Source organism: Phalacrocorax carbo, chromosome 11 (genome assembly GCF_963921805.1).
Source record: "Phalacrocorax carbo chromosome 11, bPhaCar2.1, whole genome shotgun sequence".
Taxonomy (NCBI): domain Eukaryota; kingdom Metazoa; phylum Chordata; class Aves; order Suliformes; family Phalacrocoracidae; genus Phalacrocorax; species Phalacrocorax carbo.
Window position 1 is genome coordinate 23506166 of NC_087523.1, and position 27360 is coordinate 23533525.

At 53.2% G+C, this 27360-nt stretch overlaps 1 long non-coding RNA gene across 7 annotated transcripts; it reads left to right on the forward strand.

Annotated features, from left to right (window-relative positions):
• Nucleotides 1–272: 272 nt before the first annotated feature.
• Nucleotides 273–27360, forward strand: LOC135315400 (uncharacterized). Of its 7 annotated transcripts, none has more exons than XR_010374870.1 (6): nucleotides 273–627; nucleotides 1520–2057; nucleotides 9375–9726; nucleotides 11539–11657; nucleotides 19878–22823; nucleotides 23213–27359. It is a non-coding gene; the product is annotated as an uncharacterized LOC135315400 (long non-coding RNA). The 7 variants fall into 7 exon arrangements; XR_010374866.1 differs by having other exon boundaries at nucleotides 281–627; nucleotides 19878–19969; nucleotides 22207–27359; XR_010374865.1 differs by having other exon boundaries at nucleotides 281–627; nucleotides 1930–2057; nucleotides 19878–27359.

The following is a 27360-nucleotide window of genomic DNA, read 5'->3' on the forward strand; positions in this document are numbered from 1 at the left end:
CAAAGGGTAAGCTGGGTCCTGCCTGTTTATTTTAAGCTGAAAGCCAAAATGATCGTGCTTAGTAACTCAAAAGAAAAGTTTGTTTCTCTGTTCTTCTAATTAACAGCCTCTGAGAGGCACCCAGAACCTCTCTCTGGGGCCCAGAGTGCTGCAAAAACATGGAAAGGTTAATTGAAGGCAATGGGTAAACAAGAATCCCAGCTTTAACCTTCTTTGTCTGCCCTTGTTATGCTAACAGCATGATGCAGGCGGATTTAATGACTCCTCATTACCCTGCTACCTAATTAACCTTCTGCCCTGAAATGAAACACAGACTAAAAAAGAACCTCCCTGCCCAGGAGCCCCTTCTACCACCCACCCCCAGGGTTGAAGGAGACATCTCCAGCCTTGCCAGGCTCAAATCCCTGCATGGCTTCTGAATGATGCCCATTAAACAGAGGAGGGTAGTGGTTTGGGTCTCTCTGTGTTGGGACGGCTTCGTGGCATCGCGCGATGCCTAGCGGTGTTGGCTGCAGGGCAGTCTGTTTGCCCAGCATCCCAGATGCTGAGACGGGAGCAGCGTGGCTCCCAGTGCGAGAGCCCGGCACCAGGCTGCCGCCGGAACAGGCAGGACCGCGATTTGTCATGGTAAGGATGCTCATGGCAGAGGTAAGGGCTGGATGAGGGTCAGAGAGATTGTCTAGGGAGGGTAGAGACCTGGAGAGCTGCCCCCCTGCACCCACAGTCATGGGGAGGAGCGGAGGCAGTGTCTGCTCTGCCTGGCAATGACCCTCTCCGTGGGCAGTGGTAGCAGCTATCGCCCCAGATGCCTGGGATTGTCTTGTAAGGGAACAGCTGCCCGTTGTCCTGCTTAACAGAGCAAAAAAATATTACCCATTGTTTTTGCTGGATCAGCTTTTGTTTCCCTTCTTACCTCAAATGTTGCCTGCAGGTGAAATCGAGGAGGCAGTCCTTGATTTCACCTCCTCCATGCCCGCTGCGGGGCATTGGGCTTGCAAGCATCATTTTGGCGGATTCTCCCCCAGCTCATGCCTTTGGGGATCCAACCTGTAGCCACAACTGTTTGGGGTGTCATTTAGCTAATTTGTGTGCCCCATGTCAGTCAGTTCGTCGGACGCTAGCGTGATATTAGCTGTGCCCACAAACAGCATCCAATCTGTAACCAGAAATACGTGGGGGCGTTAATACGACCTCCTGCTGCTCCCACTGCGTGGGACCGGGGAGGAGATCGGCTTCAGCGTGAGGTGGTGGCTCCGCAGGGTGATCCCCGTGGGAGTCGCTGCCGTCAGAAAGGTCTCTGGTATCTGTTTTCCCATGACGGTCAAGGTGAACGGCAACCAAGCGCAGACTGCGTGGGCATTGCAAATTGTGGGCAAGGCGCAGAGTCCCACGCGTCCAACGGAGCTGTTGGGAGCTGCCGTTCCTTGGTGGGGTCTGGCCCTTCCTCTCAGGGGTGAAGGTTATGTCCCCTGTGAGAAAGCTGAGCCACCAAACGGTGTCTTTTTGGCTTTTGTTACAGGGATTACAGGGTTTTCCCTTGGTACCCCAGCCTGGGATGAGTCAACGAGTGCCAAGTACAGACAGAGCGTATGACCCTGTGACCACGGTCTCCAGCGGGACTGTTGAACACCTTGGTTCCCATTAGCTCTCCTAGGAGCAGCTGGGCAGCCATGGAAACTTTGGGGCAAAATATGGGCAGTGGAGAGAGAGAACGAGCAGGGGCAGAAGCACCTCAGTGGGCCGCAGGCGCGTGATGGGAGAAAAATGCAGAAGCCGAAACTCAAGTGAAATAATGTCACCCCAAGCCCTCCTTGAAAGTGCAATGGTCTGCAAGGCTTATCTCAGCTTTATTGGCAATACATGAGTCTTGCCTTTAGATGTGTCAATGAACTGCAGAGAAGAAAGGACTTTTTGGAATTCTTTCTCCAGAACATTTGCCCAGAGTTTAACTTCTTTCCAAGCCGCCGGTTTGCTCATATCCTGCCTGTCTGTATGGAAAGATATGGGGTCATCGACATAGACTGACCCAGACCGCTGCAAGTCCCCGTGTCTCTGCGGTATGTTCGTGCGTGTGTGTTGGGTGGATGGAGCCCGCACACGGCGCGCACGAGAAGGGTGGTGCAACAACTCCTTGTGCCTTCCTTCTCCCTCCCTTCCTTGAAACTATTGATGTTGTTGCTACCGAACAAGGAGAAAATGATTCCTAGGGCCAGCTGCTTGGGGTGGAGGGGTGGTGGCAGTGGCAGCAAACCAACGAGGTTCTGGCACGCTGCACCGAACGTGAGCTGGTGGGCTCCCAGCCCCACATCCCCCCGCCTCCCTCCATGTATCTGGTGGCAGGGGAGGACGCCAGCAGGATTATGCAGCACAGCGTGATTTCTGATGGTGCTTTTTTTGTGTCCCGAGAGGGTTTAGCTGTCTTTTGTGTCCAGCCAGCTATGAGTGCCCTGCCTTTCCCCTCATCCTTGCATCCGGCTAACTTCAGGATGTGATACCGGCGCATCAGGAGGTGCTACACTGGGAGCACAGGTCTGTGGCGGGGTGCGACAGCCCTGCTGCGGTGTAAGACACTGCTCTGTTCTCAGTGTGGCCCGTTATGCCTGGACATCCTCTGGCACCAGTGGAGTCCTTCTGTCCTCAGCTCTGCAGCTGGGGGCTCGCTGGAGGGCTGCCTACCACGACTGCCTCCGAGGGGATGGAGGACCGTGTCCGCCCGATGGTTAGAGGCTGCTGGTAAGGACTTACTGGTGGACACCGGGCTGGGCTGCAACCCTGTGGCTCGGGCTCCTCTCAGAGCTGGGCTGCAAAGGCTAACCACAGCCTGTGTACGACTCAAAAGCTGCTTTATCCTCCGAAATGACAGCGTGTGGTAGCCAAGCGAGGAGGCCGCTGGAGTTTCTAACAGCCACCTGGCTTTGACTTTCAGGGAGGTGGGTGTAGAGTCTGTCCCAAACACACAACCGCGGGGTTTTGTATGTAACTTGTGCCCATTTTTTTCCCTTCTATTAGCTGGTGTGATTTTTTTTTTCTTGTCCCTGTGCCCTGGAGTCTGCCTCAAGTGAGACGAATCACATCCGTTCATTCATTTCTGTCGGAGTGCGGAGAGGGCTCCCCAGACCCCAGACCAGGGCCAGGCATGACCGAAGTGGGCTGTGGGGAAAGAAACATTGCGGGTTTTGTACCAAAACCAGAGCAGGTCTCCAAAGAGAAGAGCCAGTGCCCTACCAGGATCAAACTGATGGACCGCAGCATTTGTGTTCCCAGGCAAAACAAAGCTAAACTGAAACGTTTGAGTGCAAACTCCCTTTGCTATTGGACCTGTCAAAATTTAGAGATACTTCAGATGCTGGGATGAATCCATGGTCTTCTCTATGCTCCACAGCCGCAGGCTTTGGCTGTGTCTGTACTAACAAATCATGGTGCTAATGAATATTTCTAGGTCCTAGAAGGCAACTGTTACGTTGATGAGATGGCCCTTGGCCTGGTTTCAGCCTGGATTAAATAACAGCATCCAAACAATTTCCAGGTCTGCTTTGTGAGCTGGTGGGGTCCAGGAGGGTCTCAACATGCAGCTTAGATACGGACCTTGCTGTGGAGACGGTCTAGCTGTGTTGATCTGGCTGTGCCGCTTCCCAGGGCTTGGAAAAATGTCCCTGGCACCAGCTTGGTATTGTGTGTGTCTGGAGCCTTCTGCACCTGCCGATGGCTGCTGCTCCAAAGTGACAGAGCTGCTTGGTTCAGGCGTGGTGTCCCCTGTGTGGGGATGGCGAGAAGCTGAGGCTGGCCGCTGCTGTTGCCTGGTGTCGTCCGGGCAGCTACACCAACCTTGGGCACCTCTGCTGAGGGCCCACCAAGGAGCTGGCAAAGACCCCCTTGTACCTACGCCCTTGGCAGGACAGTGAGGCCAGGACACAGGGCTGAAGATGGCACCTTCTAGACCCAGTCTCAAACTCAAGGACAGCTGGTCTGGAGGGTGTGCAGTGACTGATGGGGTCCCCGAGGGACCAGCTGGTGTGCCAGGGGTACCAAGCGCTAAGCCAAAGTGGAGCACGTGGGAAGACTCCTCCTCTCCCTTTCCCATGAAGCTGGAAGAGCTGCTCTGTGATTGCCATGGTGGGAAGTGGAGCCCTTCCCTCCCCCTTAGAAAGCAGGATGCTGCCGGAGCTATTTTGAGACCATTGCTGCTTGCTTTGGCGCTGGCTTGACTGCTTTGGTCATCACCTCACTCAGGTGGTTACCTCTGGTCTTGTCAGGAACTGACTTCCTGAAGGGAAAATGGATGTAGGAGGGAAAGGAGACTTTGTGTTCCTGAGCCTCAAAGAAAGAGATCGCTGGGTTCTTCTTGGCTTTTCCCAGGGGCAGCGGTGACCGGGAGCATGGGCAGGAGGAGGTGGACAGAGGGTGTCCTTGCCCCATGAGCCAGGGCAGCAGGAGTGCAATCGCACTTGCTGGTGACCTCTGCAGTGCCTTGGTTGGGGAGAATGGGCTGGACTTAGCCCACTGGGGCTCCCTTGAAGCCCCGGCCCTAGGGCTTGCTCAGGAAGGGGCTGGTTGCCTTCCTGGTGCCTGTATGGAGCCGCCGAGAGATGGAAATGGGCGTGAATGTTAACATACTATTTCTAGGAAGAAAGTCAGCATTTGTAGGCTTTGAATTCTATTTCTTTGACGGTGTTTCTAGCTGAGGAAAAAGCTGGAGACTCCAGTCCAACGCTAACAGGACCAGGGTTTGAAAATCCAGTGAGGACTGTAGTTCAGAATGAAATGCTTATTCTCCCACCCTAAGCAAGGTGTAGTAGACCTCAAACGTGGCGTGAAGATAACGAAGTACAAGGCCTTGGTAACTGGCCCATCTGTCGGTATGAAAGGAAAGCCTGACCAGAGACAGCTGACTGCCCTGGGCAGGGGAGGAGGGAGACCCGGCACAACCGTGCTTTTTGAGACGGGTTTATTTTGGATGTTGAGAAAGTTCTTGCTCCAGCCATGTGTCTTCATTGCATAACGGTACTGCTGAGCTCTCAGCTTTGGAGTTTTCCAGCTCCTGCAACTGGCCTGTGAAATGCTACAGCACAAAATGCTCGGCTCAAGGGTTCCCGGAGGCTGCGCAGCTCCGGGGATGGGGATGCAGGGTCTTCCCAGAGCTCTTGGTCTGTCTCCTGGCCCCTAGCAGGGGGAATCTCTGGCTGGGGGTGGCTCCCTTGCTGGCTGCTGCCATCTCCCGGGGACTGGCTCAGTGGCCATGTGGGTCCTTTCCTGGGGCTGCTGCACCCTGAAGTCATCCAAGAGAGGAGACTAGAAGCTCTCACCTAGCAGGAGGGAAGATGCCGTTTGCTGCTGGACCCAAACAGCTCTGCTTCATAGCCTGTTCCCTTACAGGAGTGACGGTGAGATAAAAGCATCCGTCCCTGAGTGAAGGGCTGTCTAGGGAAGGGTTAGGGGTACTGCACAGCCGCCTTGCAGGGCCAGCTGCCTGGGCTGTCTCGTCTGAAAGCCACGTTTGCAAACAGCGGGAGTGGGGTTGTGGGTCAGAGGCAGAGCAGGTCCCCGTGGGATGGCAGAGCTCTCCCCATGGGCGGCCCTGGCAGCCTGGGCTGCCCCTGGCACTGGTGCTCGGCTCCCGCTGGTGAGGAGACCTTCCTTGCCCAGGCGTGTGGAGGTAAGCACAGCTGGGAATCTCCTCTGGGCACCCCCGATGGCTTCACCAGGGCTCCCGTCAGTGTTACCGGGGTGGAGCGACTGGACCACTGTGTTACAAACCCAACAGTAGCTTGGAGCAACTACGGTGGGAGGCCCTCCTTTGCACCCGTGCGGATTGCTGGGACCCTGCCCCAGGTCCCCAACCCAGAGGGAGATGACTTGCGATCCCGTGTGCTACCAGAGCACCAGGAGCCAACACAGCCCTTCCAGCCTGACCCTTCAACTGCCCGCATCTGGCAGGGCCCTGGGCTGCTGCCTGCACTCCAGCCTCAGGGCAACGGGCTGCTGTTGGCCAGAAGATGGTGCTGGTAGGAAAGTGATTGAAGACCTTGCTCCACTCCTGGCGGTAGAGGAGAATTTAGATTCACACCCACACTCACGCCCACCCCCCAACCCACCCCTCCTTCCTATAAGAAACGCTGTAAAAATAACTCAACATGTTTAATGGTCCCAGATCTACCGTGCGGGGCCCACAGAGTTTTTCATTACATGCAGCAAGTTACTGACAGCCAAACTGCAGTAGCTCGAAACCTGTGAGGCAAAGGCTGCTTCTGGGCAAAGGACTCTCTGGGCAACTAATGGAAGCGTAACCCTGATTGATAATGGTTTTAGACTTATTTATTTTTCCCCAGCATCCTTCTCATAACATCATCCTGAATGGTTGGGCCAGGCCAGGCTGCCCCATGGTGGGGTAGCTCTGGGGATTCCCCCAAAAAGTAGCAAATTGGGGGGGAACCCCATCCTGGGGAAGGTCTTCTTTTGTGGGGTGGAGGTGTTCCTCTCGTGAAGGCTGTGAAAAGGCAGGAATTGTTTGTTTCTGCTGCAGCGTTGGGCACGCCTGTGCTGCACTGCCCTTCGGGGGGCAAGTCACCTCTGCATCAGGCTCTGGAGCCACATCGGCATCTCTGGTCCCTCCAGCTGCTGCTGCTCAAACCGTGGCTGCTCTGACCCTCCTGCCTGCTGGCAGTGACTGCAGGGATGCCAGCTCCCGTTGCAGGGCGGATAACCTGCTCCTGCGCCAGGGTAAGAAGCAGGGAAGGCTCCTTTCCTCTGCCCATCGATGCTCCTACGTGGGCTTGCTGGGAGCCTGAGCCGGTGGCAACCCCCTATGGCCCGAAGCAACCGGGCAGCAGGACTGCAGGGGCTGAGCCTATGATACTGCTGACGTTTGGAGATGCGCTCCTGAATGTTGCTTGGGATGGAAAAAGCACCCTTTCCCGCACTTCCCTCCCAGATGCCAGCGCGCAGCCCTTAACCCTGCTGTAGATGGGACGCGTTTCTCGCTGCCAAAGTCCTTGCAACATCCAAACAGCTGTATTCAGAGCCACGAGCAGAGCTCTGCTTTAGTCCGCGTACGGTGCTGCTCTATCACACCCTCAGCCCGCTAGTGGCTTTTCTGTGAATATCTAGCGGCCCCTATCAAGAGCAGAGCTTGCTGTATTTGGAGCTGTGTGTTGAGAGCTGCTGCACAGCAGCTGATTTCTGTGCTGGGTCTGTTATTCCAGTCTTCCAAGCTGGGACAATTTAAATAGGAGATTTCCAGAAAGTTAGGAGTGAGACTTCCAGTTTGCTGGAGCACGTGGCTGAATCCCAGTACCAGGAGGAAGCTGCTTTAGGATCACACTTGGGTGCTAACTGGGAATGAAGGAGCCTCTGGCAGTGAGCGTGATGGTGGATCAGGGGCTTGGCACTGAGCAAATTACTTGTGCCTCCTGGTCGGAACAGAAGCTTTTCCCTCTTCCCACAGAAGAAGGAGGCAGCTGAAGTGGCAGAAGCACCCTGTGCCTGGGGACTCCTGCGCACATCACTGGGGAAGGGGTGTGCTTGGGACCGGGGCTCCATGCCTCTAGCTCCCAACCTGCAAAACGGAGCAGTGATGCTCTGTTCCTGGACCCCCGCAAGGCTCGCATGCGATAAGGCCATCCCATGCACAGCGAGCCCTCAGCTCTAGGGCCAGAAGGTGTTGCTCTAACTCCAGCAAGGGAGAGGGGACCAGTACACGGTCTGGGTGCTCCTGCTGGCAGTGAAAGGACCTCTCCAGTGCTGCCTGTCCCTTGGCATCCCTTCAGGTGAGGCTACTGGGGGTCGTGCAGCAGGACCGGAGCTGAGCCCCGCTTGTGTGACCTGGCCTTGCTGCAGCAGCAGCCCAGCAGTGGCCGCCGCTTGAGCCTGGAGGAGAGAGGCCGAGCTGAGCAGAATCTGGTTTATATTCCCTGCACATCCAAGAACCCCAATTCATGGAAAAGCAAAGGGCTTCGGAGCCTGAGTAACGCCAGCATTTGGGGCCCTGCCCTTTGAATGGCTGCGTGGATCCACAAATCCGCAGGGAAGGGGGAGTGAGTGGGCTGAGGGGGTCTGGCTCCTCTGCGAGGGTGTTAGAGGGTGGGAGGGGACCGTGCTGGAATTTATTCTGAGCTCATCAGAGAAGGAAATCATTATCCTCCAGGATGAGGATTTATGGTTATGGCTCTCAAAGCCCACAGCATGTGTCAGGTGGGTGGGTGGGAGGTGGTCCCAGGTGCTGGGCTGCATCAAGGGGAGCTGGTGGAGAGGAGATTGTCCTTACATGTGTCTTGGGGGCAGAGGCTCCTACAGGACCATTGTCCCTTCTGGAGGGGGGGATACTCAGTTTGGACATCCTTTCAACTGCAAACCATCTCCACTGGGATCCCCAGGCCTATTATAGACTGATTAAATATTAAAACAATTCATTTTGTACTTAAACTGTTCCGAAGGCTCCTGCTGACGATGACTTTGAAGTCTGCGGTGAAAGGGTTTGCTCTCGTTTTCTCCTCCCCCCCATCCCCAACTTTCCCCAGGCAGGAAGGGGAGGGTGAGCCCTGGCCAGGCCTGGCTCTCCCAGCGCCAGGGGCTGGGGTCTTTGCTTGAGATGCTGAAGGGTGGTTTGCTCTGTGTGTGGGAGCTTGCTGGTGCTCACTGCTGCTGGAGCAGGAGCAAAACCCATGGTGGCTGGTGGCAGGGGCCAGGAGAGCGCTTGGAGGGAGCAAACGCTGTGCTCTGGGCATGGGTGCTAAAAGGGGCTGGGATGGCAGTGGAGCTGCGCTCCTCCTCCTCCATGGGGACAGCAGGTTCCTGCCTGGTACTGCTGGTGTCCTGAGAGCCCCCAGGAGCTGAGGGGCATGGCACAGAGGCAGCTGCTTTCGTGACGGGGGTCCCTGCTGGTTATCCTGTGCTCTGCTCTCTCCTGGAAGCTGGTGCACGGAGGTGAAACCACCCCATGCATCGTCTGATCTCTTCAGGACCTGAGCCTGTAGCATCCTAGATCGGGGTGCAAAGCTTCTCTTGGCCTCGGTGACCCCGAGCCACATGGCATCCTGCCCCCCGGGTCTGTGGGGTGCTGTGGGTGGTAGCACACGTGCTGCGTGGAATAACGCTCACCTGCAAAATGCGTGGCAAGGGAGGCGCAGATGCAGCCTGGGAGGGCAGGATGGTATGTTGTGAATCGCTTCCACCAGGCTTTTTCCACCCCAAAATAGCTGGCTCTGCACCAAAGGAACTGGGGACGGAGACGTGTGAGAGGCACCCAGCCGTTGGGGTGTCCGTGAGAGTCCCCTCAAAGGTGGAGTTGGCTGATTTGGGTGAGCTCAGGGATAATCCAACTCTGCACTGAGCTTTGTCTGGCCTGTGGCCTTTTCTTCTCCCTGCCCACGGTGTCTCAGCGGTGAGGTTTCTGTGCAGGCTCTGCCACCCTGGGCATCACCTGGCCAGAGCAAGAGGAGCTGGACCCAAGCCCAGGTCGTGGCGTCTCGGACAATCCCACGCCCTGCGCCTCAGCATCTCCTGCTGCAGCAGCAGGAAGCAGAGGACAACTCCTGGAAGACTCATGGTCTGCTGGGGGCCAGGTCCGGGGTGACACCCCCACCCTGGAAGGATGCCTGAGCACCTGGAGGGCTCGGGGCTTGAATTTCAAGCTGCACCCTGCCTGTTTGTCCTCCTGGTCCCAGCTCGGGAGCTGCACAGCAGAATTGCAGGAGGACCTGGTCCTCTGCCCTGCTGCAGATGAAGGAAAAGGTGAGTGGCAAATATTTCATCTCCCCAGCTGGATCTGGCTTCCTTCCCCCTTTCCTCCCCCTTCTCCAGCCCCATCTTTTACATCTGTTGTATGTGAAATCCAGCAAACTCTCAGCAGAGCTCATTACTCACGGCCCATTGCTCTGAAGAGGGCCGAAAGGTCCTGCACGTAATGATTTGGAGGTGATTTGTATTTAAGACGCTTGGCTTTCAGATGCTGGGCGGGGGGGAAGGGAAATTAAATAATTGAAAGCTAGTGGGGAAGGGAAGGAGAGAGCCCTGGATAGAGGGAGAGGACAAGAGTTTCTCATGATCCAGAAGTGTTTCGGCTCACCTGCACTGGTTGCGCAGATGCAGACTTATAACCCAAGACTCAAGGAAAATCCTCCTCGTGCCCACGCAGGGTCAGAGCATGCCCCAGGGATGGGGCCAGGGGTGGGCTGAGATGGGCGCACCAAGAGGCTCCTCCGGGGATGGCTGATGCTCAGCACAGCTGACCGACGAAGGCAAAAGGTGTGGCTCAAGTAGGACAGGGGCTCCTTTGCCCTCCGGCCCTAATGTCTTGGTGGGATGTGATTGCCTTGGCCACATCAGACTGCCCTTCCCTCCCCTCCTTCCTCTGCCTTTCCCGCTTGCTGCCTCCCCCAGCTCTCTGCTTCGGGCTCGCTTTAAGCAATATAGCCAATTTTCCAGCCTTGGTCCCAATTTTCAGGCAATCTCGCCGACAGCACCCGCTGGCTGGCAAACCCCCCCCCGCAGCCGCTATCAACAGGGCAAAGGGGCCAGAGTGCTGTCCACGAGCCTGTGCAGGGCTCAGAGAGACACAGAGGGCATGGCTTGCTGAGAAAAACTTGTAGTAAGAGCCTCACAGAGTTGTTTCTCAAGATCGCAAAGCAAAAGGAGACCCCATGGGGCAACCTCTGTTTGGTGGGTGGGGAAACTGAGGCACAAAGGCTAGAAATTAATTGCTTGGAAAAGGGGCAGGTGGTCTGAATGTTGCTTGCCTTGAAAGTTCAGCAAACTGGGGTGTGGAGCTTAGGCTTGGTCTAAACCAATGCTGTTCTGCTTTCATACACCAAAGCTCCTTTCAGCCTATTTCCTTATTTTTTTTCTTTTTCTTGTTTTTTTTTGATCAAACTGCCAAAAAATTCTACCAGTCTGCTCTGGTTCTACCTAAAAATAAGTGCAACTGAACGCTGCAGGTTTGTGGCAAGAAATAAGCCTCCGGCTGATTGCTCACGCTTCTTTCTCTAGCTGGGTGCCCGAGCCCAGCTCCCCCAGCGACGGCGGGTGTTAGCGGGGTTTGGCACCAGCCTTTGGCTTCTGGAAGCCAGTGTATGCCTGCAGAGTCCCTTCTGCACTTGAACCCGAAGCTTCGTTTCCAAAGCCTGTTTTTAACCTTGACTCAAACTCGTGCCTTGCTGCAAATGCGTGGGGGAAACCTGTTCCGCAGCGCTGGAAGCCCTCAGATACCGATATCCTTCCCAAGGCCCTGCGGAGCTGCCGGCAATCCCCCGGTCCCTGGAGGCGGGCAGATGGCCCATTAGACGGTGCATTAGGGCTGGGCAGGCGACTTCTATTCCGACTGGTCAGCCTAAGATCTAAGAACCAGGTCAGATTAGTCTGCCTGATCCGAAGCTAACGAGTTGGGCGACGTCCGGGAGAATGAAAGTCAAAAATCAATAGCCTGGGAAGATCTGATGTTTTTCCACGTGCCGTTCCTGTATTTACCGACTCTGTGCAGAGAGCGGGGAAGTTTTAGGAGCCTCCCCTAAAGTCTGGTGTTTAACCCTTGTGTCTTCTCTCCCCCAGTCCAGTTTGCTCTCCCGAGGCGCGGGTGCGGTTCCTGCAGCGTGCACCCTCCCAGAGCATCACATTTCCTCCCGAAAAGGCATGCTGTGGAGGTATGTGCCTGGCTCCCGTCTAAACAGGTAAGTCTAAGAAAATCAGGGGTTTTTTTTTAACCTAGTGACACCTCCTGTTGTGCCAAAATTTCCTTCTAGATTAAAGTAACTGGGAGGGCGAGGGGCTGGGGAAGGCAGTAACTCCCTACTGCTGAAGGCACTGGTTTTCAGGTCCAGCACCCGAATACCTTTCCTTGACAGCTCTTGGGAAAACCCTTTTTCTATTGATTTTTTGGGGCGAGGACAAACAGCACTTTTGTTCTCCCTACCCCCACTCGGCTTTAGAGCCGGCTCCGCAGCTGGTGCCCTCTGCTCTGCCGGGGCCTCGCAGGCAGCCCTGCCCAAAGCGGCTCGGCGGGAGGCGTCCGTCCGTCCCTCCCTCCCTCGCCATGCCCAGCAGTCAGAGCAGATGGCTGGGGCTGGGGGTAGCTGCCCACCCCTGCAAGCATGGGGAGAGCAGGGCTTTCTCTTCAGAAGCTGTGATTAAAAGCACTCGAGCGATGCTCTGCAGGCTGAGGGAGGGCTGTTTGTTGCTCCCAGCGGTCTGCTGAGCTCGGCTGGGGAATTAAACGGTGAGATGTAGGTGTAGCACCTTCTACCACGGTGAGCCCTGCCGTGGGGCTCCCGGCTAGGATTGCAGCCCGGCCCTTGTGCAGGATGCTCGCGCCCTCTCCCGAGGACCGGCAGGTCGGGAGGAGCTGCCTCTGCTTTGGAGAGAGGTGGGAAATGGCCCCCAGGCTCTACGGCGGCAGCACGAGGGGTCATACAGCTCGAGGCTGACCGTCGGTGGCCCCGCAGCCGCCCCACCGAGAAGGTGCTGGAGGAGAGGAAAGGGATGAGAGGAAAGCTCTGGATGCTGCGCTGCAGGCTGGAGGCAGCAGGCGGGTTGCTGGCGACAGCACCGGGGGGACTGGGGACATGCCGATAGCTAGTGCAGGCTCAGAGTTAACTTAAAATGACTGTCCTGTGTCTCCAGGCGCCTCCTTGTCTCTTCTCAGAGCCTCACCTGCACAGGACAGGAGCTGTTCCCTGGTCTAGAAGCACAGGCCAGCCAGTGCCTGCTCAGCAAAGCTCTCCTCGCCCGTCCCCTTTCCCGCCGTGCCCCTGGTGTGTGCATCCCCGCCTAGGTCCCCCCGTGCCTGCCATGGGTCACAGCTACACAGAGAGGGGTAAAAGGAAAATGTGTATTCAGAGGCAACCCTCTGATGTTTTCCTAGCTTCCAGCAACAGAGTTCAGGGTGTCCCGTGCCGGTCTCTGCCCCAAACGTGCGTGTCCTCTCGCATCCCGTGGCGGCGTCGCATCCCGTGGCGGCGTCCCCCCGAGGGCGTGCTCGTGCTGTGGGAAAGCACCGCCTTCGGTTTAATTCAATCTGCTGCCAGATGAATCAGCCCCCCTACGTGGGCTTCTCTGGACTCTGTTGGCTGGTGAGCCTGGATCTCGCGCTTGGGATTCAGGGTTTAAATCAGAAATGGAGAAAAATGATGCACGCACACCTGGACGGTGAGGTGGGCGGCCTCTCACATTTTTCCTGATAACACTTATTACCCTAAAATTCTTAGAAAATTTGTTATCTGTAAAAAAAATAAAAGACAGACTAAAGGCATTGGAGATGTACAAAGCATTGCACCAGTAGAAGTATTTTCCTCGGAAACAAAATCAATGGTAAACAGTATATTGCAGAGCTACAGCTGGAACGAGCCCTAATTATTTATTATTAATACCAAAGATGTTTATTTTTTACATATTAAATAGGTCATATATCTCATCTAATAAAACCTCTGTGCATGGTGCTGGCTGTGCTGGGCTGGAGAAGGGTTTTGCTTTGGAGGTCTGAGCAGAGAGTAGGAACACAGGAGCTCCTGCTAGGGCTGGGCTAACTGTGGTATGCAAAAATTATAGCCTTCGGCGAGATTTGCAGGAGAGCTGAAAGAGTTATACTCCTCCGTGTATAACTGTGTGGCCTCTCCTGGCATCTCCCAAGATGTGGTCTAGAAATGTGACCAGGAGGTGTGCTCAGAGCAGGGAACGCGGGTTCAGGTCTCAGCACATCCAGGGGTTCTCTGTGTCAGGATGGATAAACCATTTACCCTAGACTGGGCTTCAGTCTGGAAATGGGATTGTACCGACCAGCCCGTTGGGATCCTAGGAGTGACTGGGAGCCACGTGGTGACAGCAAATGCTCTTTTCCCCCTTCAGAGACATCATTAAGCAAATATCTACGAAGCTTCCTGAGCTGCAGAGGCTGAAATCTTGAAGTTAGCTGGATGCTTAAGTGCAGCAGGACCTATCTGCTGCCAAGTCCAGGTGTCGGGGGGAAACAAGCCTTGTACAAAGCCCCCTGCATTTTAAAATCCCCATCTAATGGCATTAACCCCACATCAATCTACTTAGGCCTTCCAGGAGCTAAGAAAGGCTGGGTATCCTCCTTGAATTTCCTTCCAAATGCGGCGAAGCCCCTACTCCTAACCTCACAGCAGTGCGAGGCGCAACAGCAGGCTCCAGCGCTGGCTCTCTTCCCACCCCCACTAACCAGCTGGGGGGCGTCGAGCAACCCACACCCACCCTTCACGCCTCGGTTTCCCCCGCTTCCCCCCCACCCCCCACCCCGGGGTGTCCTTTTGCTCTGAGGGCTTGAGATGCGCTCCAGGAGTCAAACATGGTGTTGCAACAGCAGCTTTTGCAAGCGTTCGACACGCGCGAGAGCGGAGGAGGGGAGCGTGTGCGATGCGAGCGCCGTGGCGGGGTCTGAACCAGTCTTGCAGGGTGGCGGTGAGCCGGTGCGACTAGTCTGATGACTTCAGCCAGGCGGTGGGGCTTCCGAAAGGGAGCTATTTCCAGTAAATCCAAGATGTTTGTGTTCTTCAGGGTGGCTGGGCCAGGTCTGCCTCTGCTGCAGCTCCGCGAGCTCCCGAGCTCAGGCTTGCTGTGGTGGGAGCGTTCGTGCCGGTCGCCAGGAGCAGATCGGTTGCAACCGCAAGAGGTGGCAAATGAAATCCACGGATGCTGGGGTGGTCAAGACCCAAGGGATCTTTCTGAAAACCGATGCTGGTTCCTTAAAGCTCCCCTGCTGCTATAGTAACGCCACTGCTCACCTACTCGGGGGCGATGGGTCCCCTCCCCGATCCCATCTACCAACCCTTCTCCCTCACATGATGGGCTTTCCGCCCCTCCCGGTGACCGTCCCTCTGCAAACAGCCGTTGCTGTTCCTCGTTTCCCATTGTGCCCGACCCCGGCCTCCGTGCGGGCGCCAGTCCTGGGCTCCGCTTGGCTCTCGGGGGGAAGCAGTCCCCATAGGATGCACGCGTGGACCCCCGTCCCGGTGAAGACGCGGTGAAGTCTCGCTTGTTCCGCCTTGTAGCCGGTCAGACTGCACACGTGTGAGCTTGCTCTGCCGGCCTGCTCGGCCTCGTGTGTGCCGGGGCTCTCCAAGACAAGATCCAAGGAGCACCTGGGGTGGCCCAGGCCAGGGGCTGCTCCCGCGGGCAAGGCAGGTTCAACCCTTCTCTTCAGCAAAGCCCAAGAGCAAACGCGGGTGCAACCACAGACGTGGGACCAAGCCCTTCCTGGGTTTGCCTGGGAGCAGAGGTATGTTCTCAGAGTCAAAGCATCTAATTTCCAGGACTAGGTTTGTGTGCTTGCGCTGAAACTCGTGTACTTTCCCAAAGGCTATCAAACCCTTCCCGCGGGTACGTATGGACCTACATAAATCCAGAAGCATTTCTCCCACCCCACTGCGGTCGCTGTGCTCGCCCTAGTCCCTGACTCCCGGGCTCTGGCAAACGCCTGTGCAAATTCACCTTTGCTTTTGGCAGCTCCAGCGCCGGGGCCAGGCTCTTTCTCCCGCACCGTGTAAATACTATTCACCGTGTATTTACATTGAACCTGGTGCCCCCATTAACATTTAAAATAAAATAGTCAGCCCCATCACGAGCATCGCTCTGAGGGATGGCAGCACATTGCAAACACCATGTAAGTAATTTGTTCAACATTGGCGATAATAAGCTACACAGAGCAATAAGGACATAAACACAGGCAGGGCTTTGTGTGAGCGTGTGTGTATATTTTTTTTTTTTCTCCCTTTTTTTCCCTTCTTTTTCTTCTTTTATTATTTTTTTTTCCTAAAGGAACCTCTGAGGGAAAAAAAAAAAAAGGCATGAATGATTCATAGATGCAAGGGGGGAAAAGACAGAGAGAGGGAGAGGGAGAGAAAGAGAGAGAGATTAAGAGAGAGGAGCTTCAAAGTGACTGGAGCCGATTTGAAGTCCTGAGCGTTCCTGTGCTGGGTAGGCCAGCAATTCACCAGAGAGGCCCCGTCAAGCTCCCTCCACCCTCCGCCCCGGCCTCATCCCTGCTGCCGCCGCCGCCTCCTCCTCCTCCGCAAACACAGCCTCCAAATCACAAGTTCAAAGTTCACCATCATCTAATGATGTGAAGGCCTCCCAGACCCTCTGTGAGTGGCATCTGTTTATAGGCACGGCCCTTCCCTGGTGGATTAGCCCGGCTTAAAATAAAAAAAATATTAAAAAAAAAAATTTAAAAAAGAAAAGGCGAGGAGGAGGAAGAGTGGAATGAGATGCAGGGCTCCCTTTTTTAAAAAAAAAAAAGTATAAAAAAATCTACTGCTGGTGAAGTGCCTTTGATTCTGAATACTAAAAAAGCCCATTAGATTTAAATGTAATGAGAATATTAACGCTACTGCCTTGATTTGTATTCACTGGCTACCCCGGGTACACTTTGGGAGTGGGAAAGAAGAACCAGCTCACGCCTAGGCGGAGGCTGTCGCCCTCGGTGGGGAGCGGGAAGGGGCGCGGGAGGGACCGATTCTGCCCCTCGCGTCCCTCCCGCGATCCCAGCCGCCGGCGGGATGGGGCATTCACAGGCACCGCGTGCTGGCAGGGCTCGATATCCTTTGGCAGGGAAGCCCAGGCGGTTCAAAACCTGGTTTTGCTGTGCTCGGAGAGGGGAGTTCCTCGTCCATGGAAGGCGAGTCTTGAAACGATTTATTTCTTTTTAATTTTGCCTAAAGAGCCGTTCAAATTTTACTCCTTAGGCTTAATGTTGTAACTGAATTGAGAGCGTGTGCCACCGTGGGAAGCCTGCGGGAGAAATGAGTGATGCCTAGAACAGGTCCTGTAAGACCCGTTATTGGTTACATGTCACAAAATAAATGACACGGTAATGAACGGCTAATACTCTAATTAGCATTACATGCTCACTTTATTTTATTAATCAAAGGCAGTAACGTTCACTGGCCTAATGAAACAGTTTGATGTTTTAATACTTCCGAAAGAGAGAAGGGCTCAGTATTAATTAGGGTAGCAGCTGATTTTAGGAAAAAAAAATAGCCTGAAATTGTTGCCTGGCTGAAATAAGGATATCAAACACTGCAAATGGTCCAATTTGCAAAATGAAAAGAACGGAAAATAAAATCAGAAGTTTTAAAGTAATGTTAAAAGTAGAAGGAATAGTATAGTCGGCCATCCTATCGTGTCGTAATATGTCATGACATGCCGTTAATGCTAACAAGTCATGAGGTACGCACAGCTCCAACAGACACATAAAGAAACGATATTGAGCAAATAATGCTCTCACAAGTATCAGAACAAAGTTAATATTTAATTTTCGAGTGGATTTTCAGGGATTTCTAAATTGTTTTTAGGATGTGAAATATTCTAAACCCAGTGGAAATCAAAATCCAATGATTTTGCAAAAATGTTTCAGGTCTGACTGGGGCTTTTGAGGAAGGAAAACCTCAGTGCTGAGGTTTTCTAGGAGCCCAGATCCCAGCAGAGAGCTGAACGGCTATTGAAACCTTTAATGAATAGCTGCAGCGTAGGCAATGATGAGCTATTTAGAGACATCCATCGAAGCAAGAAGTGCTGTCCAGACACAGAAAGGAGGTGAGGCGAAGCAAGGAAAGGTTTGTGCAGGAGTTTCTCTTAAGGCCGGGCTGAGGAAAGAAGAGTTTGACTAAGAGAGGAGCTAGGGGGGAAATCCTCTCTTCTGCGCATGTGTTGGGAACCCCCCCAGCCGTTGCTCAGCCCTGGCTTGCTCCGTGGCTTCCCTTCCTTCCAGCATCCTCCCCTTCCTCCTCCTCGCTCAAGTTACCATCTCTAAGGGAAAATGTAAAGTGAGAGCTTGATGACCGTATAGCAGGGGCCATGGTGGTCGCTCCTTGACACAAGGTCTGTTAAACCTTCCGTAGAGTGCCTACGACCAAGAGCGCGGCTCTCTCCTCTGCCCCAGACTGATCGAAGTGTGCAGCGGTAACGGGGGGTTCCTTAACCTCTGACAGTGCTTTGGCTTGAACCAAACGCTCTTTGCCTCTGCTCAAGAGCTGGAACCTGAACACTGGTGAGTTATTGCTCCGGGCACCTCCACGATGCTCACGACAACGCCAAGGAGTGAGGGGTTTACGGGGCTCTGGGACCCCGTGGTTGTACAGCAGCACAGGTCCTCCGTGCAGATGGCCCTCTACGTTGCCTGTTCAGGCCAGGAGGAATGGATGGAGACAAATCCTGCCTCAGGAGAAAGATCATGAGAAAATCCAGCTGTTTGCAAGTGATGGTGCAAGCCCTGACCTACGCTGTGGAAGACCGTGGCTGGGTGAAGCTGCGGCGGGAGCAGGACAGTGCTTTGCTCGGCCTCGCCTTGCCCAGCATCGTGGGGCGGGTGCTGAATCAGGCGGTGGTAATGGGGGCGGAGGGAGGGGACGGGGCTGTCGTGCCTCTGACCTTCCACGCTCTCAGGGGTAGGAACAGCTCTTAGACCTGTCTCAGGAACTGCAAATTCACCTCATTCTGGTGGCAGATGTAGGACGGAGGAACCCCTGGAGATGCCAGTACTTCTTGGCTGAGTGGATATAAGCTGGACAGCCGCACAATGGGTGTCCCTTGCGGGGGAGCTCTGGAAGGTGCTGGTCATCAAGTCTCAAAAAAATGAAGAAAATCAGGGTTAGAGTGGGTTCGAAGCAGTTGAGTTCAACATAGGTTAAAGCAGCAGCTAACACTGACTGAAACAGGTCCAGTTTTCCAGTCACAGTTGTTAAATCAATCTCGGTGTGCAGACGGGCAAAGTAAAGAATATTATAGCATCAGCACCGGGTCTGAATGCTCTAAGATACATGACCTGTGATGCCATGGTCAATCTGTTGACCTGAAGACCTGGCTTCTCTTGTTCACTCCTTGGCACGTCAGACCTGGACAACCACTTTTTCCCTGCCTGCCCGCCTGTGAACCTCACCCAGGCTGCCAGCTAGGCTTGCTGTGAAACACCCAGGCACCGACACCAGTAGCCCAGTTCAGGCAGGTCGTGAGTTATCCTGACATCAAAACATCCCAGCTCCCTGCGTAGGCACGGGGGAGGCCTTAGGGCTGAAGGCTGACCATCTGCAGAAGGCGATGGCCTTTGGTGTGGTGCCTGAATCTCTGCACTGACTACGCAGCCGACCAGGACAGCAGATGACCTGAAACTTTCCTCGTCCTCATAAACCAAGAAGCTCAAGGGAGTGGACCAAGCGCGACCCTTCTGCTGTTGTACTGGACGTCCCTTGAAAATGCCACCTCCCTGTGGCAAATAACGAATAAGAACTCATGTAAAACGGATGGTGTCGTCTCCCAGCTCCTCTTCTTGCTACCAAACTTTGAGCTGAAGCGGCAGCCTTTTAGCAAAGGCTAGCGAAGCTCTTGGAGCGGTAGCATCGAATGATGCTCAGCCAGCTGGTGCTAGCGGAGGCTCTAGGCGGGTCTGTTGCCGCTGCAGACGGCAATGTGATTTCCCCCAGAGGGAAATTCCCGTTGCAATGCACAGAGACACAAGGAAAGCACAATTAACTTCACTGGAGGAGCCTTAAGCCCGCTTTCCTTGAGTGTTGTGTAATTAAAACCTCAGTCTTGTTAATACATTAGTGAGATGTTTGCATATAATTCATCAAATGTTTATGAAAACGCGTAACAAATAATCCTGACAAACAAGTTGCTTAATTGAGATAAGGGACGGGAAGACTTGTGAATTTTTAATAAAAAGGGGGAAAGAAAGCACGCTGCGTTAATCAGATGAAGTTATCGCGTTCAATATTTTCAAGTGATTCCTTTAGTGCACATTTTATTTAATATATTACACAAAAGGAATATCTTGATCCCCCGATGAGATTTGCATAGGAAACCCTCCCTTGCAACAAACGTACCGTTGGCTTGAGGCATTCCCTCGGCTATTGATCAAAATCTTATATTTTTGTTCTTGACAGATAACAACATTAAAACCTGCCTGGGATTTGCACTTTCTGTAGCTGGAAGAGGAACAACTAATTCCAGCCGATGCCTGAGTGTCTTCCTCCAAGTGAGTCGTTAACTCTGTCACATAGCATCAGCGATGACGTCGGGACACATACCGCGGTGGCTAACTTAGCTTTGTTTCCAGCTGATCGCACAGAGGCAATGGCAGGCAGAGAGCCTTTCATTTACCTCAGATACAATAATTGTCTGCTCCCTTTTGCCTCTTTTCACTCCGGCTAATGGTCTCGGGGTGGTTTATCGTGAAAATTAGACGTACAAATCCAAGCTAGACATCCCAGGCCAGTGGAGAGAAACGGGACTCGCAGAACCTGCGAAGGTCACGAGCTGCAAGTCGCGTTTTTCTCTCTACTCATTACAAAGGGTGGCAGGGAAGGAGAGAGGACCAGCTCCGACTTAAACGCTTCGCAGCCAGGCGTTTCAGTGAGGACAGAGGTATCCTGGTGGGACGGGGCTCTGAGCAACCTGATCTATTGAAGATGTCCCTGCTCATGGCAGGGGGACTGGACTAGGTGACCTTTAAAGGTCTCTTCCAACCCAAACCCTACGATTCTATCCCACCACGGCCACCTCCTCTTAGAGCAAGAGGCTGTAAGTCCATCCGTATTGCGCATCTCCCCCTCAGCATAACAAGTCTCCACCAGTGAAGTGGGTGCTGGCGTGTGCCGTGGGGAGAGATAGTCTGGACCCAGATTCGCTTGTTTTGGTTCCCCCCACCTCCACATAATCACACTGGAATCATATGAACTTTTAAACCTGAATTCAGTGGGAGGAGGTAATTGTTCCGAAGTGCAATGTTCAAAGGTCAACCTGAACTTTCTAATAACTTTTTAAGATTTAAAAGTAATTTAATAATATACAGGGGAAAAAAAAGTAAGGCTTGGGAATGGAGAAAAGAGAAAGAGTGGAACAGAAGGAAAGAATGGATGGAAAAGAAAGGGCTTGGAGGAGGGAGGGGCAGAGATTTGCAGCTGGTGTTAATAAGAGGCACCTACATCTGGGGAGACTAGAGGGGTAAACTTGCACAGTGACCATTAAGTCTGGATTAGAGCATGAGCACATTGTCTTGCTTTGGGTTCCCTGGTGGACCCTCCTATCTCCTGCAAGGTCCTTTCTCTGGTCCCAGTTCCTGCCCCTGCCCTGGCTGGTTGCGGCCCCCCAACGTGCTGCACACCACGTGGGCTCGTCTCCATCGGTGGCTAGAAGCAGGCAGGGGGAAGCTGCCATTAGGAGCTTGAGGTGAAAATTGCTCAGGACCAACAAAGCTCACCCTAGCACATTTGACTGCACTCCCGAAGTCCTCGCACAGAGCAAGCCAGTGATGAAGAAACATAGACTACGTGGTTTAAAAAGCTCCCAGCCCAGAGTCAGCATTTCTGCCCTGACCTGCCTCATGTATTATTTAGCACGGGACTTGTTGATGCGCACTTATATTTTTCTCCCAGTGGAGTTGATGATCTTCTTTCCCCCGAATGGCCTTGCCGCCGTCTCCCTGCACAGACACCACGACTGGTGGACTGTGGACAGAGCAGGGCTGGGCTGGTGTTCTCCTCTGGGGAGTTAAGGATGTGGGGTTAGGGGATGGACGTCACGGCGTGGCTGGCACTGGCAATGGCAGGGGACGGAGGGGGGGCAGGGATGGGAGAGGGGTCTATGGGAGAAAGAAAAGTGGGAGAAGTGCAGTTGGAAGTGAGTGGTGTTAATGAAATATTCAGCAGTGGTGGGCCTAGACGCATTGCCGAAATTGCAGAAGCAGAGGTGATTAATATTTAACAGGGTAAGCTGCCACTTGGCTGCTTTCTGCACATAGATTCCACCCCCACATACACACACCCACCCCCTTTGTCCTTCCCCCCACCCGCCTCTGACTCCCCCAAACTCCTGCCACCACCGTGCTTCGCTGGCTCAAGCCAATGGCTCCCACTGCGGTCGTGTGGTTGGGTTGGTTCCCAGGCCCCTCCGTGAGCTCTGCCCAAGGGAGGACAGGCCCAAGAGTTGCCTGGTGGGAAAAGTGCCGGGGGCGGGGGGGGGGGGAAGGTAGTCAAGAGAAAGCACATCATTTATTTTTCATGGGGATGGGAGAGCAGGTTGTCCTATTTAGTCACATTAGATGCTCTGTTAACACAACAGGAAGAAAAAAAAAAAAGAAGAAAAATAAAGGATGAATAAATGCTCGTAGCCGAAGAAGGCTGTTCTCTGGTTCTCTGGGAAAACAGGGACTGGTCTTTCAGGGGGTTAAGTGTTTTGGCTCCAGCTGAGTCTCCCTTGGGGTGTCCCATGTAGATGATGGACAGCTAAGAAGTCAAGGAGTGCATGAGGCTCTTCGTCAGCTGCCTTGCTGCAGGTGGAATGGCCCAGGCTGTGGGCTGATATCTGGGACATTCCCACCCCGCTCCATTCAATGTGGAGATAGAAGAGTCCCAGCAGCCTGGAGGAGCTCTCCGTAAACACCCCCAAGGCTCCCTCCTCTTGCAGACCCTGAGCTTGGGCATCTTCCCAGGAGCTGTGACAGTGGTTGTGCTGTTACTGTGCTCACCAGACTGACTACAGTCTCCATGGGTTGAGCTTTCTACAAACCAGTCTCCTTGCATCTGCTGCCTTTTGTTATGCATTTGGGTAGATGCTCTTTGGTCTAGGAGTCATCGCTGCACTCAGGATTTGAGATGCTCTGGGTAGGTTTTTGTCCACTTATGCAACTTCAAGGCAGTAAATCGACACAAATAGATAACAAGAAGATGTGGGGCCCAGTTACCCATTGGAATCGCCGATACAAAAATGACCCGGAGCAGTCGAACGTCTGAAGGTACACCGGAGACTAGGAAGGATGAGCCAAGCCTGACCTCAGCCTTCTGCATCTGTACGGCTGAGATTTCTGAGAGCAGATCCGTGTCCCAGCCACAGTGAGTAAATACGAGTCTGTCATGGGATCAGCGTGTGGACTCCATACAAATTACTGCTGGTTTGAGAGCAAGGTGTGTTGCGGGAAAGCTGGTCTAACCCAGCTCTGACCATGAAATCAGGGAGGGAGGGTCCCGCTAATAAGGAAACCTGGAGGTTTCAGTGCACTTTTAAAAGCTGATTAAAACTAAATGAGGGTGTGAGGAAAATCTCTTTTCTTCCCCCCCCCCCCCCCCCCCCACATCTCACTCTATATTTCAAATGTTGGGAACTCATTTTCATTGAAAAACCAGCTTGAAACATTGTGCTTGGCTGCAGTTCCTGGCCAGTTTTCAGGTGTTTAACTCAAATAATCAGCAGCATCCAGCCCATTGCCTTTACTCTGTTTCAGAGCAGCATCACCCTGGAGGAGCTCTGCTGGCTTCAGCGAAATGGCCGACTTCTTCCAGTCTGCTTTTCAGCATGTGGCCCAAAGAAGAGCACAAAGGATGCCCTGGAGATCCTGCCAGATCCGGAAAATGGGAGCACTTTCCGAGGGTGGTTCGTATCTTAGAGGGACAGAATCGACTTCCAACCAGAAAGCAAGCCTCAGGCAGAGTGGCTGCTCTGGGAAGTGTATAATTTAAAGCAGGAGGAGTCAGGACTGTTGAGGAAATAGGCTGAGATGGCCATTTGCTGGCAGTCTGGACCTCTGGACCTGCCATTTCTCCTTAGGTCCCACACGGTTTGGCTAGATGGATGCCTTGTGCAGTTGGGTGCCTGTTTTGAAAGCTGGATGTCCCTCACCCCACGTTGGCAGCCCAGAGCTCACCCTACACTGGCCACACATCCACAACAGATGAATAGTCCCAGGAAACCCCCAAAAAAGCAAGGAAACGTGTGCTGGGCTGTGAAATGTGCCACACACGCAGTGCGAGGCAGCTACCTGCCTCTGCCAGATTCGTGTCACATGCAACCAGGGTGGCAGGGGCAGGAAACCCATCCCGCTCACCCCTGCTGCAGCTGCTGCCACATCGTGACAAGGGTTAATCGGGACAGATGTAGAATGTGAAAACCGGATGCGGGCAGAAGCTGGACCGTCTGTGGCAGGAGGAGGAACCCCTGTCCAAAGTCCCAGAACTAGCGAGAACAGACGACTTGATTTCTATTGTGTAAGTGGGGATTTGTCCGTGATGGTATAGTAACAACTAGAATTAGAAAGGAATAAAGAGTGAATTCTTCCTTCATCCCAAGTGTGTTCCCTCCAGGGCAAAGGTCAAGTGCATTGTGTGGCAGTGTTTGGATTCAGAATAAAATAAGTGACAAGGGCGAAAACCTAGGGCATGCACAGGGACTGAATAAAGAGGAGTGTGGGCTAGACACCAGAAACCACTCTCTCACCCTAGGGGTCATTAACATGTGCAATAGGTGACCTCATGACATGGTACAGGGGCAATAGAGACACTAATGCGAGTCATTTAAATGCTGGCTTGAGTGTATTCAGCTATTGATAAAAGCGTATTTCTGAGCGTAGCTATTGGTGAAGTGACCAGCTCCTCTGGTAAAATGGAGACGGGCCCCCTTGCTCGTATAGTTTGCTGGGATTTACTCTCAGCTACGTTCTCTATTTCTCCATGGAAAAAGGGGGGGTTTGTTGCTGTGTCTTCAGATTGTCTCCCCATCCCAGATGGATTCCATAGGCAGAGTCCACGCAGCTTCTCCTGAAGCAAATGGACTTGTGAAATAAAGGGTTTCAGCGTAAAGCATGGAACAGTGATGGAGATGGAATTTGTCCACAGCTTTTGTAGGGGGAGAACTTAGTAACTCAAGAAAATTCTGGTAAATGATGCTGGGTGGAGACCTCAGAAAGTTAGTCCTTTGTTATGAAGGTGGATCAAGCCTAAATCATACCCAGCTAAATGTCTGTCTTGCCTGTTCTTCAGCATCTCCCACAGGTGACCTTGCCCACCATCTGTGCCCAGCCTAGTTCGGTGCTGGCTGATTTGCCCTTTGCTTAATGGCCAGCTTGATGATACCAACATAAAACGCTGTACATAAAACGCTGTACTAAACAGACTTCGCCTTCCTGGGCTAAGGAGGGAGGGAGGGGGCTTCTAGCATAGCGGAAACAGTTGTGCAGGAGGTGTGGGGAGGTGCAGTTTAAGCCAGGAGAGAGTTTCAGTCTGACCTATAGGTGGACTAAGTCCTGGAAGCTCTGCAGTGCTGCAAGCCTTTATTGCATCCCTGCTCTCTAGACCTGCCTTCCAGCATCTTCAGGTGTGTGCAAGGGGGCTCTCAGATGCCAGCCTGTGCCCTTCTGAAATACAATGGCTAAACCCGACTTGGTCTGAAATGAATCCTTCACCGGGACATGGCCTTCACACTGCCCTTTTCAGCTGGAACAGGGTGAGGGGCACAAGCCCACGCCCTGAGAAGGTCCTCCTGCAGAGAAATACGCGTGCGCCCCGGCTGCGTTGAAGGCTCGCCACAGGAATACGTGCTTTGTAAGCGTGCTTCGGAGCGCGCCGTTTGCGTTCTCGCAAACCCTCCTGCAAGAAGTGTGCTAGTTGTTAATCCTGGTTTTGTGAGAGCGCTGCCTGCGTCACGACGCCATCTCTGTGCCTGTGCAAGCACGGCTGTCTGCCCCGCCAGAATAGCAGCTATTACATGCCAAATTCACAGGTTTGGCAGACGCATGGGGATCTCACAAGGCTGTGTTCCTGCAGCTTTCAAGGAAACTCGCAGCCGTGCGGAGAAAAAGGTCTCACGAACTAACCTACTGAGTTCAGCCCTCGTGAGACACCTGACTGTCTGCCCAGCAGCGACGCTGAACACCCAAAATGCTTTCCTTCTAGTTAATTAGATACTGGAGCCTCCAGTCACACAGGGCGCATCCATCGGAGAGCAGTCTTCATTTATCTGGTGGCTCAGAGGAGCGTTTGCTCACTCTGAAGACGTCACCGCCCTCTCTTTAGTGTCCTTCCTGGGTGAAGCTCTTGCCCTGCGTGAAGCTTGAGCACTAAAGTGAGCCTTGCCCTGTGCTCGCCACGGAGAAGGTGCCTGACTGGAGGAGAACATTTGGTTGTGATGGTGGGTACAAAACCAAATGTTTTCTGTCCTATCTTGAGTCTTACAGCTTAGGGCAAATTTTTACTACTGTAAAACGTAGTGAAGGAACTTCTCTAGTATCCCATTGTGGCTTCAGGCGTAATTCTAAAGAGTTCCTTAGACAATTGACTGATTTCATTTATTTATTTATTAGTCAAGAGCTTCTTTGAGGGCCTATAATCTCTTTCTAAACTAAACATCAGATAACCTTTCTTAGAGCTCAGGCTCTTTGGGGCTGGCCAATAGTGAAAATAGGTTTCAGCTGCAGGCTCGTGTCTGAAGTTGGATCTGGCTTTGGGATTTTGGCTCAAGGCTATTCCATGCTGTGATACAGCTGTTCTCAGAAAATTCGAGATGTTCTTGGGAGATAAACTGTCAAAGTGGTGGAAATCTTATGGGAGGAAATTATGTAAGGTAGCTTCACCCATCTGCTTCAAAGCCACACGAACACTAGATGTCAAGACTGTTGAGCCTGGATCTAAACAGTATCACAACTCCTGAACTAAACCACGACCTCACCCAAAGTCAACATCCTTCTTTCTGATGGCATCCTTCGGTTTTTCATTCAGGTCTCCTGTCTATAATGCCATTGATCCCCTCTGAGACTGTTCAGTAACCAGCACCCCAGAGTGGCAAGGAAGGCAATAGCCTGCTCAGCAGTTCCCCTCTCTGACAGGGATGAAAAGCAGCCCCAAAGGGATGAGGTGTGTCCTGGTATTTGCCCTTGTATCAAGATTTTATCGTGCTATATTGAAGGAGGCTTTCTGGAGACCTCGATAGAGAGAAACCACAGGCAAAGGCTAACAAGAATTGCCACGTTAGCTCCCCTGGCCACGGCAAAGGTGCTGCAGGGTGAAATGTTTGGAAACAATTGATGTGCTCTTATACCAACATGACCTTTGAGAGTGCCAGGCCTGTAACTCAAGCATTAATAATGGATTACCAAAATCAACCAGCTGCAAGGGAACCACTTCTCCCTGCTTAGATAATTCTCCTGCCTGAGAAGAAGAGCTATTGATTTTGATACTGATTCCTTCCTCCCCAGTGGAAGGGCTACACCCCACCATCGCTGCCTGTGACAGCGAGCTCTCTCCTGATCTGCACGCACCGTATGCATCAGCCAGGTTGCTCTGCCCCAGCAAGAGAGGCAGCCCACCACTACAGCTGAGGCTGCCACTGAAAGCTGCGTGCGCTTCTGTTTTCTCACCAGAAGATTCAGCCAGCTTTGCAATTCAGCACTGGTTTCTCACGAGACAGGTCACGTCTCTTGAGCACGGTCAACCAGTCTAGACCATTGCTGACTTTGCATCGTCCGCGACACAAGGGGTATGGGTGAATATCGGCTCTGATATACTGCGTGCGTGCAAGCTGGGTCATGCAAGCACCCTCACACATACACGTCTTTCCTTCACTGATCTTCATCTACTCTGCTCTCCTGAGCCCATGTCTGTG